Source organism: Homarus americanus, unplaced genomic scaffold (assembly GCF_018991925.1).
Source record: "Homarus americanus isolate GMGI-L3 unplaced genomic scaffold, GMGI_Hamer_2.0 scaffold18463, whole genome shotgun sequence".
Taxonomy (NCBI): domain Eukaryota; kingdom Metazoa; phylum Arthropoda; class Malacostraca; order Decapoda; family Nephropidae; genus Homarus; species Homarus americanus.
In genome coordinates, this window is record NW_024755120.1 from 1 (window position 1) to 7,625 (window position 7,625).

Sequence of the window (7,625 nt, forward strand, 5' to 3'; positions counted from 1 at the left end):
TAAAACGGTTTTGATGGTACAATAAAAGCAGGTACTGTAAATATAGTAGGTGTTACAAGAAATATTAATACTTAGACAATAGATTTTTTTTTAGAGATGATTTAAAGGAAGGGAGCGTAGGCTTTGCTCGGATGTGTGGGGGTAAGTTGTTCCACACCTTCACACCGTGATATTTTATGGAGGAGTAGCTCTGGGTGCCTTAAGTTGTATCTCTGATTATACCGGAACTGGAAATAATTATTGTCAAGCAAGTGATTGATAGATTCAGATTTGCCCCCGAGGGGGATAGTTTATTGGGCACCCCCTTACATCCTGTGCAAGGTGAAGCGCAGAAGCATTTACAGCGCCCATCTGGGAAATATGCAAAGTTCATACTTGCCTTTATGACTCGTGCATTAAGGGGGTAAAAGCCTGAAGGGTCATAGGTTTTGTCAAGTTACATAAAGTGAGAGAATGATGAGTGCGTGGGGGGAAAGTTCCCGGTACATTTCATCTGTTTATGGCAAAGCGTGGCAGGTCCCTAATAATGTCAAGTGCCAGGCCTGTCACTAGTAGGAGGGATATCTGGTCAGGGAGGGAAGAGGTGTTGGTAACAGCTAGGGACCTGCAGGAGGTGGTCATAGGGCACGTGAGGATGTAGTGAGAGAGGGTGTGAGAGTCGGGTTGGCCACAAAGTTTACAAACAGTGCGGCCAGGCTCAGGGTTGCCAATGTACTCCCATAGGTACCTGTACCCTAGGTGCAGTCTCATGTACATAATCTGTTGAGATCGAGTCAGGGATTGATACTCTTTGTAGTGGCGGTTGTCGTCACCGGTTACAGCGTCATAGTGGCATAGTGTGATGCTACCCCGTTGCTTCAGGTGTGTCCAATTTTCATCGAATGCCTCTCGTTGTGTGGCGTGTATGCGAGATTTGAGATGACTCAAGGAGAGGGCGAGAGCAGCTTCAATATCTTCTTCTTGTGTAGCTTCTTTGGCAAGCCGACCTACAGTGTCACAGGCAGTTATTCCTATAAGTGACGGGATCTAAATAAACTTGACACGGATGTCATCAGTTTGTTCTAGCCCGGCGACGGCGGCTAGGGTGTGTTGGGCGGCAGGGGAGGAGGGGGAGGCTAATTTGAGCCTCGCTAGCGCCGAAGTGCTGTCACTGATTATAAGGAGGTTCCAGCGTTCAGTGCGAGCATACAGTAGGTCGCCACCTCATGAATGCCCGCGAGGATGGCTATGCTTTCAGCATCAGTGGAGGAGGCCCAGTCGTGGACCCTGATTTTCCTGCAGGCCTAGCGCTCAGGAATCCACACAGCTGCCCCAGCACTGCCCAGCGTGGTAACAGACCCATCACAGTAGACGAGGATAGGAGGGTGGGAGGTCTTAAGAGAGGAGGCGACATCATTAATCTGCTCAAGGCAGTTAAGTTTGAGCATATACCGCAGTTGGGTGGATTTACGACCAGGGAAGGTGTGGACGACAACATCAACACTCGGGGAAGTCCACGGCGGTAGAGGCGAATGAAAAGTGATTGATAGATTTGTAAACAAAGGGGCACAGCAGTAGGTGTTAACATCTTCGAATTTAAAAATTTTCAATATAGCTAATTTTTTATTTGTGTGATCTGTTTTTTTTCAAGTAGGTCATTGTCCGTACAACTCTCTTTTGTGCAGTAACCAGAGATTATGTTTTTGAAGAGCTAGAGGCCCCTCCCCCATACTGTGTGACAGTGTATCAGGTGTTGGTAAACAAGATCATGATAGATTTCTTTCATTGCTGTGACAGTGAGTGACTGTTGAGTGTGATACAGACTATTAAAAAAAACCCAACTTCTTTCAATATTATGAGTTACTAGGCATCAATTAGAGAGTTTGAAAATCTTTCATTCACACGTAATTGTCAAAATATAAATCATATAAAAGTAGCGTAGAAAAAAAATTCTTTGCTGACCTTAAGCATAAATCAAGTACTATTTATTAACAGAGACCTTGTTAAGCTGTAAAAATACGCCGTTGTACCTTATATTTCTTATGTAATCCCTTATGAATTGTGTAAGGGGGATAGCGCGAACGCAGTCCCCCACTAACAAAAATTGCGCACTCGAGTTAACCACATTTGGGTTAATCGCAAGGGTCAGCATCACCGGAGTGCAATGGTGAGCCTCGCCCTGGGAAAACCGCCTTCGTGATCACGGTATCTCCTGTGCCAGGTAAGTATGCACGAACATCATCATCCTGAACCCTAACCTTACTGACCATCAATGCGCTGAACCTTCTTTTTTATGTTATTTACCTCATTTTACAAACAAATAAAATGATTACTCTTTCTATAATTCGTAGTATGCTAAAATAAAAATTTCCAAATTAAAAATAAGAGCATGTGATAGAAATAAACAAGTTTGGCTTTATAAACTTTATTCATTTACAAACATACTGGGCTAGAAAATGTTAACTATTGATATTTATTTTCGCGTTTTTCTTGTGTCTAAATCAAGATGATTTCAAATTAGATCCAAAATAAAGTAATTAATAGTATCTCAACCACCATCTTTAGATTGATTTGCCAGGATAAGTTTGTTAAATTATAGAGGTAAGCCAAGTTTTCTTCTATCTCAAATTGACCTTAAGTTTCTCCCTCTCACGATTAAGTCGTTTGGGGGTATTACTTATAATATCAATTATGAGGAACTTGCTATCTAGTGAGGGCTATCCCTCCTAATATAAAACTGAACATTGTGGAACTACTTTCTTTGGCATAGTAACAAGATCAATATAGCCCAGTATCATTTTATTGGGAAATTGAATAATAACCAAACTAGAAATTGATACAATTCCAAATTTTCTTCAATTATATGCAAGAAATGTCTATACTTATGTAATCATTTTACAAATACTTCAGGAACTACTTTTCTGGGCGGAGCTTCATTCCTTCATGAAGGTTGGCATACAAGGTTCATAAAGTAATCGTCTCACGCATTTAGTCACTTTCATTTCTAGTGCAATTTATATTTTTCGGAAATTAGTTTTCCAGTTACTATGTAAAAATAAAATAAAATAAAATGAAAACAGCGGGTTTGTTGGTGGTACCATAGTAAAAAAAACAGTGGCAACGGGCGTAACTCTACGTGGGGAAAGTACAGTAAATGTGTTCTTCAGTCTGCCCCTCAAACATGCCAGTTTCTTCCTTCACTAACACTGGTCAATAAGAGCTCCTAAACAAAGGAAGAAGGCTGTAGTGGCTACTCTCCCCTACAACTTCCAACTGAGCTCCGGCCGCACTCCGACCAGCCAATCAGCGTGCAGCCTAGAAGAACTAGAAAATTGCTAGTGACAGGGGGGAAGGAGGTTCAGAGGAAGAATAAAGATAGGATGGAAGTGAATTTTAGAAGGAGAGAACAGGTGCAGTGGCTAAACACCGCTTGCGTGAGGGGGTAGGCAAAATGCCGTGAGGGTGCAACAACTACAATCAGGACGTGGCAGAGGGAGGGCGGGAGCAGGTCCGGGCAAGCAAAGGGCCAACGCGGGTGTTCTGATTGTCGTCTTAGCTTAGGCAGTGTTGGCAAAACGTAGGAAGAACCGCCCCGCCACGGCGGCGGCGCAAGCCGAGAAACGCAGGTGGACGGACGCACAGGCAGCACACGATCAAATCAAACAGAGAAGGTGAAAATATAGAAATTTTGCTAGTCGTAGGGTTGTTTGGAGAGAGATGAAGGTAAAGTCTTTGAGCTATGTCAAAGAGGAACGGAGCGAGTTGGAGGAAGGGTTTTTGAATCTTTGAGCTTGAAATGTCAAAGTATTCATAGTAAGGAAGGATGAGCGTATCGTAGGAGAGTTTTTAGTAATAGCAGCAGACAGATTTGAGCTTTTTTGTCAAATTATGAACGGAGGCGAGAATGAGATATAGGTTGAGTGGTTTCAGTCTTGAGTTAGGTCGATTTTATTAAGATTGGATGTCACAGACGTTGGGTATGTTTGATTAGGTTCTGAGAGTTGTGGGTCTTTTAGCTATGTCAGAGAGAAATGGAGAGAGTTGGAGGAAGAGTTTAGAATCTTTGAGTTTGAAATGTCAAAGTATTCGTGGTGAGGAAGGATGAGTGTATCGTAGGAGAGTTGTTTAGTAATGGCAGGAGGAGGAACGCGCATGCGTGCGTAGTGTCAACAAAGGCTGTAAGAGACTGCTCCTTAAAATTCGTATTTCTGACGAATTCAGAGCGTCTACCAATCCCAGCCTGTGCAGACAACTATAGTAAGACCCAGATATCAGCACAGTGGCATATATTTTTTTGTTACTTTTGGACTTTGTCATTTTTTGGGGATAAAACATCTGGTCCTACCACCCGATCCCTCTGAGCAAAGTTTTTCAAGTTTGCGCATGCGCAGTGTGATAGTGTGACGTCATTACCACTCCACCTGACTGCAGTGTTGCCAACGTGTCCTATGCCCGCCGTTAAACGCTCCCGTTCGTTGGAAACGGCGGCAGTAGGTGACAGTGATGCTGACGACTTTCTTCTTGAAGACACGTCAAAGAAGAAGCAGAAACCTCAGAAGTCAGGGTCTCCAGCAGGGGCCACGGCTCCCCCTTGCACCCCTTCTGGGGCAGTAGAGGGTGGACTCCTGTCATCGGGGTCCCCAAGTGAGCCTACATGTGGCTCAATGACCAACCCTCCGCCGACGATGGACATAGGGGATTCCCTTTGTCTCCCTGCCCCGTCGCGCCTTCGTCGTCTCGCCTTCCCTCGGGACTTGCCTCTGAGCACACGGACGACCTGGTTCTTCCGTCACTGCTCTCCACTTCAGGACTCAACACTTCGCCTCCGCCGAGGTCCCACAGCCGTGATAGTCACCACACAAATGGACGAGACAGTACGCCTGCTCACTCAGGTGGGCTTTCCTGCTCCCCAGGGGGAGGTGATGCTGAAGTTCACCATCATCACCCCAGAAACTCGTCGTACCAAGGTAATGGTTCGCCACGTACCCTGGGAGATCCCTATCGACGATCTTTGCCCTCTTCTCCCACAACTACTGGACATGGAGCGCCGCATCAACCCGGTCTCCAAACATCCATCCAACGAACTCATCGGCTGGTGGGTGGGCCCCCTCCCCCCGAAGGTGAATGTAGGACCAATTCACAACTGTCCTCTCGACCGATTTATCGGAACCCCGAAAATCTGTGGTCGTTGCCAATCTTGGAAACACCGCACCTGGGAGTGCACGAGGATGGTCGCCTGCGGTTTCTGTGCAGGTCCTCACGACACAGTGGAATGCAAATCGAAAATTCAGAACAAAATCCCAGTTATTCCATGGTGCGTCAATTGCCATGGCAGTCACCACGCCTGGAATGCCAATTGCCCACAGCGTCCTGGCACTCGCCCGGGGAAAACTTACCTTGTACCACCGCCCTCGTCTCTGACGAAGCCCCTGTCAACCAAACCTCAATCCTATCCACCACCGCCTCTTCCATCCACCAAGGATTTCCCATTGATCTCCTCTCCTCTACCACCCCTCCATCACCCCTACCACCCATCCTTTCTCCCCTCCCTCCCTCTCCCTACCGTTCTTGGAACAAGGTCGTTGCCGGCCCTGCCACACAGTCACCACCATCTCCTGCCCACCCGGACCCCCGCTGTCTCTCACCAGCACCACCACCTCTTACTCAACTGAACCCTCACCGCCCCTCTCCGTCGCTACCACCACCACATGCCCAGTCGGGCCCTCGGCAATCCTCGCCGCCACCTCCAGCTCATGCACAGGTACACCAAGTTGGTTCTATGGAAACAATCACTCTCCGTCTGGATCGCCACTCCAAGCAAATCAACCTTCTCTCAGCCCAACTCGACTTGTTTGTGAAAACAATTGCGACATTGCAGAAGCAACAACAACTCATTCTGGACACCCTGACCCAACAGGGGCGCGCTTTGCAAGCCCTGATGACCTGCCTCCTTCCATCTCCCGAGATGGAGGATCCATCCCTCGCTCTCCCACTCCTCCCTCTCCATTTCTCTCAACAGAATTTGGTACCTCCTCTGGAGCCCTATCTAGCCCCTCCGACTCATCTCACACCGGAGGCCGTTCCCTCCTCTTCTTACAATGGAACATCCAGGGACTCAGACCTCGCCGGACAGACCTCGCCCAGTTTGTGCTCTCCCATCAAGTAGATGTTGCTCTACTTCAGGAAACCATCACAGACGATGTTACTCCACTCCGCCTCTCTGGCTATTCTGTTTACACCCTGCCTCGGTACCGTGGGCAGGCTCGTGGCCTCCTCACCCTTGTGCGTAACACCATTCCATCTGTTCGTCTCCCTTCACCTGACTCACATGGACCCCGTCTGAATTACTTTCTGTCTCCCTTACTCTTGGTGACCGGACCCTTCGTGTAGTCAATGTTCATTTCAAGAGTGATTCTCTGGACCCCCAGGTTCTTCACGACTTCCATGATGGGGTTCCCACTATTGTTCTTGGCGACTTTAATGCCCGCCATCCCACTCTTACTCCGGATCATCCCACTCCATGTACCCTTAACGGATCACATCTCTCACAGTTTCTTAATGGGGATGATGATGTTCGCTTTCTTTGTCCTGACGATCCTACTCGCCTCCCCCATAGTTTCCTTGATGTTGGCTTACTATTGAACGGTCATACTTCCTTTCATCCTACCGTCTGCACCGAGCCTGCTCTGTATAGTGACCATCTTGCCGTTACTACCCATCTCAGGCTCTCCTTCTCTGCCTCGACATCAACTCCTTATCGATCCCCTCGCCTTCGTCTCACACAAGATGCTGTTCCTTCCTTTACCCAATACCTTTCTACCTGGGCGGATTCCTATGTTGTCCCCCAGTCCCTTGACTCTTACAGCGCTGATTTTGTTGATGCCGTGTATGACTCTGTCAATCGCGCTGCCCCTCCACGCCCTCCCCGTCACCCCAGAAGGCCACCAACTACTGGTATCGTATCCCTGCCATGAGACATCTCCGGCAGGTAACCCGTGATCTCCACTCTGCCATACGGAGGTCTCGGTCTCCAGAGGACTGGGAAGACTTCAAAAATTGGTGCTCCTTTGCAACTCAGGAGCGCCGTCGGATACGCGAGGCGGACTGGCTATCCTTCACGGGGTCTCTATCGTTCCAGTCGTCACCCTCTTATGTATGGAATCGGATTAATGCTATACGGGGTACTCGACGGAGGCCTCCTCCCCACCCTGACCCCGCCTCCCTTGCCTGCTCTTTAATGGAGGACTGGGCACGAGCTTCCTCCCCTGAAGCACTTCCAGATCCAATGCAGGAGGCAGTGCAGGCCCGCATCGATGCGTCTGAGCCTGTTGTTCGTGCTGCTCTTACCTCCCTTGCCCCCACTGATCATCCCATCACACAGTTCGAGCTTGACAGTGCTCGTCGCTCTAGAAAAGACACCTCTCCTGGGGATGATCAGATAACCTACTCCGTCCTCAACGCCTGTACTAATATTCCTAACGGCCCCTTGCTTGCTCTCTACAATATGTCTTATGAACATGGGGTTCTCCCGTCCAACTGGAAAATGCCACTATTATCCCCATCCCTAAGCCGGGAGATCCTGGGAAATATCGACCCATTAGTCTTACCTCCTGTGTTTGCAAGATGATGGAGAGGGTACTCCATCG

General features: G+C 48.1%; 1 non-coding gene across 1 annotated transcript; it reads right to left on the reverse strand.

Moving 5' to 3' along the window:
• Positions 1-2,045: 2,045 nt before the first annotated feature.
• Positions 2,046-2,208, reverse strand: LOC121856435. The gene has a single exon (XR_006086971.1). It is a non-coding gene; the product is annotated as a U1 spliceosomal RNA (small nuclear RNA).
• Between the last annotated feature and the right edge of the window lie 5,417 nt (positions 2,209-7,625).